General features: G+C 33.3%; 1 protein-coding gene across 3 annotated transcripts in view; it reads left to right on the forward strand.

Annotated features, from left to right (window-relative positions):
• Positions 1-12279, forward strand: part of LOC136840582 (E3 ubiquitin-protein ligase RNF19B-like) — a 173847-nt gene that overhangs the window by 111533 nt on the left and 50035 nt on the right. The gene's annotated exons all lie outside the window — the stretch shown is intronic.

A 12279-nucleotide genomic window follows, 5' to 3' on the forward strand; every position in this document is an offset into this window, starting at 1 on the left:
GTAAGTACATGTATTCAATAGGAACAAAATGTATTACCACCACAAGTGATGCAGAAGCAAATAGTTTTGTTAACAGTTGTATCATTGGTTCTACTATGGTGACATGACTGTTCAAATTACATCCTGTAGTAAGCTTTGGTGTTATGGAATAAAAAGAGGATAAAGACATCACGTGGATTACATGATACCGAGCCATTTGAACTGTAGCTTAATGTAGGCCATGCCATATGAATAGGGATGAGATTATTTAATTTCAGTGTTGAAAACATAAGGCCTGAAAAAATAAATTTATAGTTAACATATTTGTGTGTTGTTGTTCATACAAGAATACAAACCATCATTTATATGGCTATACCTTACAGTAAAAGCTTGTGCTGTCTCTCAACTGTGTTGAGTGTTTGTCTTGGTCATCTGCCCTGTGGAAGAAGTATGGGTCTAAGAGAAACAGGTGAAGCATGCCCTGTTTGTGGCTTATGGAGGCAATACACTGCCATTTTCCTACAGAACTCCATTGTTGATCTCTGCTACTGCTGCCTGGGCTGTGTCTGTGTGATCTCCCACACATCCAAGGATGGAATGGACAGACTGGATGATTATTAACCCAGACATATTGGCACTGTGGACTGTATGATGCCTGTTTCTGCCTATTCCATCAACCTTTATGCTGATCTGGCCTCTCCAGGTCTTGCTCAACTACCCTCAGGTATCTTTACAAGATAAAGTTGCTGTGGCCTCCTCTTAAATCAAGAGGCGATAGATCAGTGCCTTCCTGGAGCATTTGTCTCGGTCTTTGCAGATGCTTCAGCTTCAGTGATAGCCTCTCCAACCAACATAATCATTCCTGAAGTTGTCATTGTTGTCCTGATTTTTTTTATGCTTCTCTGGCAGTTCCTGAAGCAACTGCTGTTCCTTCAGGGATGTTTGCCTCAACTTTGCCCCTTTTGGGCCATGGAGCCTTGAGAGGCCTGTGGTTATATGAGGTTGAAGAAACGCAGACATGCTTAACCTTCCTCTTCTTCTTTGTTTTCTTCTTCTTGTTCCTCCTCCTCCTCTTCCTCACCTTTCTCCATGTTTTCCCTGACCCTAGAACAGTAGAAGCATAAACAGAGCAGCAACCCTTTGCAAAATGCTCCCAGTGCCTTAACGGGCGTGCTGATCACTGAATTTTGAGGAATTATAGATTTTTAGTTATTGATGGATTTGGACTATTTAATGTCTAAATAAACATGTCCTGAAGTATTATTGCAAAAAAATTTTTTTTTTTTTTTTTTTTTTTTTGTTCACCATATTTACTGCTCTGTGAGCTGCATTGACCGAAAAATTGTTGCACAAAGGGAGGGGTATACTTTAGTTTCCTACTAAAATACACAGTTTCTATGATAAGAACTGGCATGTTCTGTCAGATATATATCAAGTCTGAGTAAATATGTATCTATGTATCTCAATATTACCTTGTGAGTGATATTGAGTGACACTGAGCGACTAATTGTCGCATAATGTCTGTATGACTTTCTAATTCCAGATACAGGCAGTCCCCGGGTTACGACGGGTCTGGCTTACGACGTTCCGAGGTTACGACACTTTTCAAATATGTTCATTAGAAATTATTTCCCGGTTTACGACACATGTTCCAGGGTTACAATATGTCATACGCTGATCCGACAGAAGAAGTATGGCTCCAAAATGGCAGAATAATAAAAATTTGGAGTTTTTTTTGTTGAGAAACTCAATAAAAATGCAGTTTACATTGTTTTCAATACACCCAGAGCACTAAAAGTATGGTTTTCTTAGGATTTTTTATGATTTTAAACGATTTTTCATTATACGACGATTTTCGGTTTACGAAGCAGGGTAGGAACGGAACCCCCCGTCATAAACCAGGGAGAGGAGGAAGTGAGAAATATATTTCAGTTAGGACCAATTTTCTACAATGAGAGCTGGTCGTTCTCTCAAAAAAATATCTAATCAGAGTAAATATGTATCAATGTATCACGATATTTTGAAGTCGTCATAGTCATATCACAGATACACGATGCCAACTAGTTTACATATAATATTTTTTATTTCTTGACATATTTTTACTGTGTTTACAGAAATGTAAAATTACATAATCGTAGGTAACACTTCCTAGCAGAGCCTTGTTACCCATAAGCCGTCGCGCCGAGGGAGTATGTGTTTCGGTTCTACCGACTTACTTTTTGCATTGTGATTGCATTTACATTTGCATTTCGTGACCTCCTGTGCACTAATGCAGTTCCAGTGGCAGGAGAAAAGAGGAAGAGTACTTTTGTAAGGGAAAGATACTAAAGAATGCATGCTGAACGTGGATTACAAGAAGAGAGACCCGACCAAACGAGAAGCATCTCCATGGGAGAAATGCCAGGTACCTCCGGGATGTCAATTTTAAGATTGATTTTCTTTCAGTGGTATGTTTTCCTATATATACTCCATGATTACTATTTTTTATAATAGTGATAGTAATTATGTAAGACCAGCAGCCTTGATTTTACCGCAGTGAGTTTTGTCTGACTTTTTCAGCTCAGGGCCATTATTTACTTTCAGATCTCCATTTATTTGTCCATCCTATATCTGAATGGAAAACATGGGAATAACAACACCAAGCCTTGTACAGTGATAGTGCACATTTTTATAGCTTATGAGGAAAACTTTATATTGATAGCATTTATTTTTGTAGGTTATGAAGAAAACTTTGGGGTGAGTTTAAAATGCCATGTCCTGGCTTAAACAGACTACCCTCCTAACCTCACCAGGGCACCGCGCCCTGAGCTGGTCAGGGGTGCTTCACCCCCCCACCCCCACCCCCCAAGTAGCACTCAACATCGCAAAGGCCCAATCCTGTTGTTCTGCTAACTGTTAACTACCCCATATATTTTTATAGGGTATGAGGAGAATATATGCCAGCAGTCCTCGGTTATCGGTGGGGGTTCCGTTCCTGACAGCTTGACGATAACTGGGGACTGCCTGTAGTTAATATTTATAGCCAAAGTTATGAAAAAACTTTGCACAGATAACATATATTATTAATTGTTATAAGTTATGAAATAAACTTAGCACTGATAGGATATACAATTTTTTATAGGTAACATATACTATTGTTTGAAGGTTATGAAAAAAATTGCTTATTTTGTGATAGCAATAAAACTATGACAGTTAGAAAGCTGATATTTGCACTAAAACTATTTTGTCATATGAAAAATATGCCCTGAAATTTACAATGTAGTCAAATGAATAGAAATGTGCTCTCTGTTGATTTATATGTTACCTAAAATTTGCATTTATTTTTGTTTGTAAAGTATTCTAATGAAATTGCCATTAGTGATATAAACGGTACAATAAGTCAGGAAGTGAATGAAATAATTATATTTATATAGCTCACAGTAATATATGTTATATCTATACATTATACATACACAAATTTTATTATGTAAGTATAAATGATACAACTGAATGACATATAAAGAGCTGAAATTTTATTATATATATATATAAATATATATATATATATATATATATATATATATATATATATATATATATATATATATATATATATATATATATATATATATATATATATATATATATATATATATATATATATATATGGTTGACCATCACTAATCCGGCATCATTGGAACCTAGAGGGTGCCGGATTAGCCATTTATTAGGCTAGAATACACAAAATACAGTAACTATGCACCTCATCCTAGAATTAAAATATCCCATAAATCAGTACCAGTTGGTTAATCAAGAAAAGACAATTATCAAATACTGGTAGTGCTCGAGTTACGAAAATTCGACTTACGATATTTCGAGTTTACGATGGGGTTAGCAATTAATACCGATACAAAAATATTTAGGAAATATTTTTAGATTTCACGCAGGCACAGGCAGCGAGAGAGACCAGCTTACAATAGACCAACTTCTTTTCCTCCCTCTCTATTCCATCTGCTAGAATGATAAAAGTATTGTTAGTAGTGTTATACTCTTGCGTAAATGCGTACAGCCATAAACAACCGAACGGGAAACTGTTGTTTTGCTAATAATCGTATCGGATAACAACTGTTTTGCTTGTATTTCAACCATCATACGGTAATACACAATTACTGTAGTTATGTTACAAATCACGTTAAGTACTGTACAATAGGACTGATACAGTAAACCCCCCGTATTTGCGTTCTCATGGTTCGCGGACTCACGCATTCGCGGGTTTCTCTGTGGAACATATCTAGCCATCATTCTTGGAAAATTTGCCCATTCGCGGTATTTTTCACAGAAATATTCACTAATTACTGTATTTTCATATAATTTTCATGAATAAATGCACATTTTGTGATAAAACTATTAAAATATCCAGGTATAAGTATTTTTACAGGGTTTTTCTTGGTTTAAGCTATCAAAATGGGCAGTTCTAAGTGTTTTTAGAGAGGTGTTAAGCATTCGCGGATTTGACCTATTCGCGGGGGGGGGTGTGGGACACATCCCCCGCGAATATGGGGGGTTCACTGTATATTTTTTACACTATACCCTTATTTGCTTTGGAGAAAAGATCAGCAGGGAAACATACTGCTACAGGAACTTTTAGCTGCAAGTTGTAGCTGAAGCTGAGAAAACAATATTCAAGCTGCTAATGACTATAAATTATCGTGCATCGGCAACATGGATGAAACTCGGCCGTGAATAAAACTGGAGAGAATGTATTTTAATCAAAACTACTGGGCATGAAAGAATACAAATTACTACTGTTTTCACGCCGATAAAAAATAAATATGTAAAGCTCGTATTATGATGAAATCAAGAGAAAATAGCGAACGGAATCTTGATTTTCTTTTACACAAAACAAACATGCCCCAAAAATGGCCAGCCGTGATTCCCGCGAACGTCATATATTAACGAAAAAAATAGCTAAATTAATTTCACACCGAGATGTGTTTAAATTATATTTCGACTTAAAAACACTTTGTATAACGAAAAATATCCTTGTCCCAAATAAATAAAGTATCCATATTCATTTACGCTAACTAGAAGCAAGAAAAGCGCTTTGAACTTAGTTAAATGCGGTGAAATAAACACCACGATATCGATTCCCAAAACAAAACATTGATTGCAATTTATAATACAAAAGCAATATGAGAATATACGCAATTGGAAACAATGTAGTAAAGAATAATTTTTAAAAGATCCATGAAAAAGATGCACATGTGTTATGTTGATGTTTGTATTATACCGTTAATATGTGAATAAAGTTCAGTATAATGTAGGCTAGGCTACCAGTATGTTGATGCAGCACACTGCGCCACCAAAGTGAAGCGGCCGGCGAGCGAGTTAGCGCAACAACCTGGGAAATTTGAAAATTAGTGCGGAAACATTAGAAATTACTCTAGCCGAAATTTGTGCCAGATTACTGATTGTTCCGGACTACTGATTGCCGGATTAGTGATGGTCAACCTGTATGTATATATATATTATATATATACACACAAACACACACATATATATATATATATATATATATATATATATATATATATATATATATATATATATATATATATATATATATATATATATATATATATATATATATATATATACATACATACATACACACACACACATATTCATATATACAGTAAACCCCCATATTCGTGTTCTCATGGTTCATGGACTCAGCATTGCTGGAGGTTTCTCTGTGGAACATATCTAGCCATCATTCACAGAAAATTCACCCATTCACGGTATTTTTCACTGAGAAATATTCACTAATTACTGTATTTTTCATATAATTTTCATGAATAAATGCACTTTTGTGATAAAACTATTAAAATACTCAGGTATAAGCATTTTTACAGGGTTTTTCTTGGTTTAAGCTATCAAAATGGGCAGTTTAAGTGTTTTAAGAGGGGTTTTAAGCATTCGCGGATTTGACCTATTCGCGGGGGGTTGTGGGACGCATCCCCCACAAATACGGGGGTTCACTCTATATACGAGTATATATATATATACTGTAGGGTGCGGCATAAGTAACGCCCTTTTTAATTTAATATATATCTTATAATGTATATTTTCGTTATTTTCTTTAATTAATTTGCTAAATCTTCATTTTTTCAGATATTTTATACAACCATGAGATTAACAAAGGAACAGAGAGTAAAAAGCAATTCAATTGTACTATCAAAACAATAAAAATGGTGCTGAAACTGCAAGATTGTTATCAAAATTTAACAATGGGTACAAGCCGCAAAAATATCATTTGTATTGAACATTATTGAAAATAAGCATTATATTAATTTTGTTAATATATTATATTAATCTATTAACCTGTGGCAATACATTCATGTTTGAAAAAATAAAGATATAAACATAGACCTTATATTATATATATGTGCATATATATTGCATGATATATATAAGATATATATATATATGTATATTTTGTATAAATATATTTATATATAAAGTTAATATATATAAGATGTAACCTTATATATATATATATTTAGATATGGTGGTCAGATATAATATATATATATACATATATACAGTTAAATATACATATAATATATATATTGTATATGTATTATCAATGATAATCCTCATGTATATATTATATAAGGATATATATGATTTACCAGGAGTAACAGTTTGGGCTGCCAATATCTTGCATGGGACTGTTAATAGGAATATATTCTTTGAAAGTATGAATCAAGATAATTATTTGATAAATGCTACAAACAGAATTTTTGGCCAAGAGTTGAAAATCAAAATGATATTTATTTTCAACAGGATGGAGCACCTCCTCCCATTATGGGATAAGAGTTAGGAATGGTCTGGTGAAAATTCTGAAGGTAGATGGATAGGACGAAGAGGACCAATTGAATGGCCATCACGTTCACCAGACCTAACACCACTGGACTTTTTTTGTGGGGTGTATTGAAAGATCAGGTTTACAATCTTAAGAAGAAAACAATTCCAGAATTAAAGAATGCAATTTCAGATAAATCCCGTTGAAATTACCATTGAAATGTCAAAAAAGTTTGTAAAAGTGTTGCTGGTGAGTTCAAATTGTATGGAACATGAAGGGGAACATTTTGAACATCTCAAATAAATGACTAAATTCTAAAACTTTAAATCTTTTATCAACTTTTAAGTTCTTAAATTTGGTTTAATTTTCATTTGTATGAACATTATTAAACCGAATAAGCATTATATTAATTTTGTTAATATATTATATTAATCTATTAACCTGAAGCTGCAAGTTACATTCATGTGTTCCAAAAAATAAAGGATAATCAAAAGGCTTTAATTTTGTTCCACTTAAACAAAGGGCGTTGCTTATGATACCCTGTATTTTAAAGTGACTTCACTCCATTCTCAAAACAAATCAATACAGTACTATGAAACTCTTCAAGTCTAATTGAGCACACATTAAAATTTTTCAACTGTATCAGATCAAATGAATCAAGATATATTACAAAAAAATACAGAAATATTTCCTTGTAATCAATTCATTCAGTTATAAATACAGGTATGATTACCAGACAAGGTATATTTGGAATAAATTCATACTTTAGTGAGTTATGCAACTTAACAGCAGAACTTTGCTCAAAATTAGCAAAGGAAAACTTGAACGTTTTAACAACTTGGCAAGTTACAACTGTGACTTTATCAAGTTTACATCAACTTCTCCTGTGTCCAAAATTATCTTTGGTTCCTTGACAAAACGTGATTTGAGCATTACAAACCAATCTAAGTAACTTGATGACTCTACAAGCAAGACACAAAAATGATAAAAATACAGTCTTAAAAGAGCCATCTTTACAGTCTCATGAAACTGATTTTGTAGCCCAAATTCCACTATCAACCAACTGGAAGGTTGTGCCAGGTGACAAATTTCCCCAACCAAATAGCTGTCATAAACAATTAACCAGACAAAAACTGACACTAAACCACAATTATCACTCAGTGGCTTTAGCATCGACTGGCCTCTGGATGACAGGGCAGTGGCTAAGAGGACTCAATGGGACCATGGCAGTCTTACAAGACCAGTGCCCTTGGGCCCATTTATCACTTATAAATTTATTCATTTCAATATTTCCAGTTCACCTAAATATTCTGGAAGAGAATTTGACAATTGGCGATATTTGTAGCTTCAAATGATAAAAATTTCCTTGCTTTTTGAATTTTCTTAAAACTGATATATCAATGCTTTGATATATTAATATCAACTAAATTGTATATATATATATATCAAACTACAGGATTTAAATTATAAATATATGTTTTTATATATATATAAATTTCTATTAAAAATTCAATATATAAATATATAAATATATATAAATACATCCATAATACATACACTTCATTTTAATTAAATACACATACTTATACATACACATACATACATACATACTGTAAATTTCTTCATAAAAATTCAGGCAGTCCCGGTATATGGCAGGGGTTCCAGTTATAGATCTTAACTGTGATACTGATCAACACAAAGTAACCAAAAATTGATGATTTTGGTAATTTACACTCTGTTAGAATTTGTATCAAGAATTAAATATGCGATTATCATTTGATGTCAAAATGGATATCAGTGCAAAATAAAAAAGATTTGTTGACAGCTAAACATTCCTTTAAAAAACCAAATTACATAATAACTGGGACTGCCTGTGATTATATATATATATATTATAATATTATATACAGTCCCGGTGGGTTGGAGTGGGGCTTTTACTGCATTTTTTAATATGCGTATGTTTTCCTCTGAAGATGATATTATTACTGGAAGAATGAGTAGGCACTGTCAGGTGACATCTGGCAAACCACTCCTCTCTCCCTGAGAGTGGTAGAAGTTACCAGTAGCTGCCAGTCAGTTATGTGGATTATTTACCAAAAATTTTTTGGTCCCCGTGGACTCATGATTTTGCTGTTATTCAGCCCCTATTTAGTGCCTTTTTTCTTATAATGAGCCGTAATAAGTGAGAAAGTGTCAGATAATCACTCTGTATAAAGTGGAAACTGCAAGTAAGGATATTGCCGATGTTGTGGGCTTTATCAAGCCATCTTTGACTTTTTTTACCAATCACTGCACAGTTTGCTAAAATATCAAAATACAGTAATTAGTGAATATTTCTCAGTGAAAAATACTGTGAATCAAAAAAATTTTCCCCAAATAATGGATAGATACATTCACAGAGGAATCTCTTGAATGTGAAATTTTTCCACAGCATTATATATATATATATATATATATATATATATATATATATATATATATATATATATATATATATATATATATATATATACACTTCTGTTCAACACACACACATACATACATTTTCTGATCATTACCTATCTTAATGGCAATCTGGTTTTATGGGGCTTGTTTAGTGACTCCTGGCAAATTTGTGCAAAAAATTGATGATTTTTGCTTGTCACCTGATAATTGGGCATGGAGTCAATGATGCATACTAGGGTAACAGAGGCCTCGATAACCGAAAATCAGTTGTTTTTTTCAGGGCACCAATAAGCCCCTGAAAATCATCTGTACAATGAAGCATTTTTGGTTATCGTCAAACCATCAGAATGAAGTATTACTGATAACCAGGGACATTGTATATAAATACACGTATACAGTACATATAACATATATATATTACATATATATACATACAATGCTCCCCCATTTTTATGTGGGAATATGTTCCAGAACCTACTGCAGAAATGCAAAAATCCCCTCTAAAAATGCTTATAACTGCCAGATTCCTTGTACCCCATAAACTAAAATGCTTTAACTGCCTATTTTAACATTTCACTGCTTCATTTGATAGTTCAAACAAAAATATACCCTAAATTATGATACTAAAACACTTTAATATAATTTCAAACAAAAATACACCCCAAATCATCATCCCAAAACACCTCAGACTATCATCCCAGAACACCCTAATATTTCGAAGTCATTTTGCAAAATTAGGCTCAAGCCTACAACTGTTACTCTTAAGTATCCTATCATTCAGACACACATGGTTTCCTTAGCCTACGTAACTTTGCACATCATTCTGCTCATGCTGTATGTAGTGCACTGGGCATATATTTTATGTATATTTTCCAGTGTTGTAGGATGATTATGAAATATTTGCTGTACAGGTTCGTATTTTAGGATAGTACTACTGTATAGAGCCTATCTAGAATACGTGGGTAGTTTAGATCGATGGGACATATACATACCTCCAAACAGAATGCTTGGTTTGTTAGTATTTTGTGATTACATTTTACAAAATACATTTGTGATAAAAGATTATTTACTACAGTAAGTTGTCATTAATCTTTGAAATATTAACACTTTCCTTTCCAATTGGCAGAATATTACATCTAAGGAACCCCTACCCCCTTTTTTCTGACTCAAGTAATTTCAACGTGAAATTTACATGACATTTTTTCACATGTGGTAGGATGTAAATTTTTTTTATTTTCGGACAGTTGGTGGTTTCCTTAGGCTAAAGCATACCTTGGACCGTGTAACTCAGGCATCAATACGCCAGGCAAGCAGTTCTATACTGAATATGCGCAAATCCCTGGCATAGTAAATTTCTCACAATGAAATCAGCTGATCCTACCCACTCTTCTCAAAAGTATCTTACTTTTTTTTTATAAAATGTAGGATTACATTATTGGAAACACTCTGTTTACAGGTACCCTCTTTTTCTTTAATTTTTTTAGTTTCTCTACTGTGCATGAAAAATCCCTGGCAAGTAAAATTCTCACAATGACATCAGCTGATCCCACCCATTGCAGGCCTGGCAGGCCACACTTCTGTCAGAGACCATGCGTATGAGGTTGGGTAAACACGTGTGGCTCTTTACATACAGTGACGTCAATCGAGAACAGTTTCCAACATGCTTTCAGCAATAATTTTTACGGTAAAACTAGCGGAAAAGAGCGTTAGTGCATCACATAAGAGACGTCTGGATTTTAGGCAGGGCTCTGAATCTCATTTTTCATTAATATATATATTGATATTTAGAGAATTTTGTTGGCTTTCTCATAAAAAATAATTCATTCGCCTAACTGTTATAGCTTTTGAGCTATGAACGATGATTTTGACAATGGTAACATCTTTTTTTGTTTTGAACAGCTTATAACGTCAAAATGAAACTGCTGCCGTTACCAAAGCCATTTTTCTTGACTCTCACTTTATTCCTCAACCTTTCCTCTACATTTTTGTATATTTACAAAGTAATTTCTATGAAAAATATCCGAGCTAGGGCTCTTCAAAAAAAAATGTCTAGCGATAATTCTCGCCGTATGCCAGGCAGCGCGCTCTGTTTCTTACCCTATTTTCTATCAATTTTTCACCAACTGGACTTATTCGTTTTTCATTCTTTTAGGCTATATGTCGATATTTAGAGAATTTTGTTGGCTTTCTCATAAAAAATAATTAATTCGCCTAACTATTATAGTTTTTGAGCTACGAACAATAATGTTGACAACGGTAACTTTTTTTTTCGTTGATCAACTTATAACGTCAAAATGATACTGTTGCCATTACCAAAGCCATTTTTCTTAACTCTCCCTTTATTCTTCAACTTTTCCTCTACATTTTCGTATATTTACAAAGTAATTTCTATGAAAAATAAGCGAGATAGGGCTCTTAAAAAAAGATTTTCTTGTAGTGATAATTCTCACCATACGCAGGGCTGAGCGCTCTGTTTCTTACCCTCTTTTCTATCAGTTTTTTCACCAACTGGACTTATTCGTTTTTCATTGTTTTATATGTCAATATTTAGAGAATTGTGTTGGCTTTTTTCATAAAAAATAATTCATTCGCTTTAACTCTTATAAGCGTTTGATTTCTAACACAATGTGGACAACGGTAACATTTTTTTTCGTTTCGATCAATTTATAACATCAAAATGAAACTGTTGCTGTTACCAAAGCCATTATTCTTGACTTTCCCTTTATTCTTCAACTTTTCCTCTACATTTTCGTATATTTACAAAGTAATTTCTATGAAAAATAACCGAGATAGGGCTCTTCAAAAAAAAATTTTCTAGCGATAATTCTCACCATAGGCCAGACAGAGCGCTCTGTTTCTCACCCTCTTTTCTATCAATTTTTTCACCAACTGGACTTATTCGTTTTCCATTGTTTTATATGTCAATATTTAGGGAATTTTGTTGGCTTTCTCATAAAAAATAATTCATTCATCTGACTTTCATAGTTTTTGGGTTATGAATGAAAATA

The sequence above is a fragment of the Macrobrachium rosenbergii genome, chromosome 8, assembly GCF_040412425.1.
Source record: "Macrobrachium rosenbergii isolate ZJJX-2024 chromosome 8, ASM4041242v1, whole genome shotgun sequence".
In the NCBI taxonomy this organism is placed as follows: domain Eukaryota; kingdom Metazoa; phylum Arthropoda; class Malacostraca; order Decapoda; family Palaemonidae; genus Macrobrachium; species Macrobrachium rosenbergii.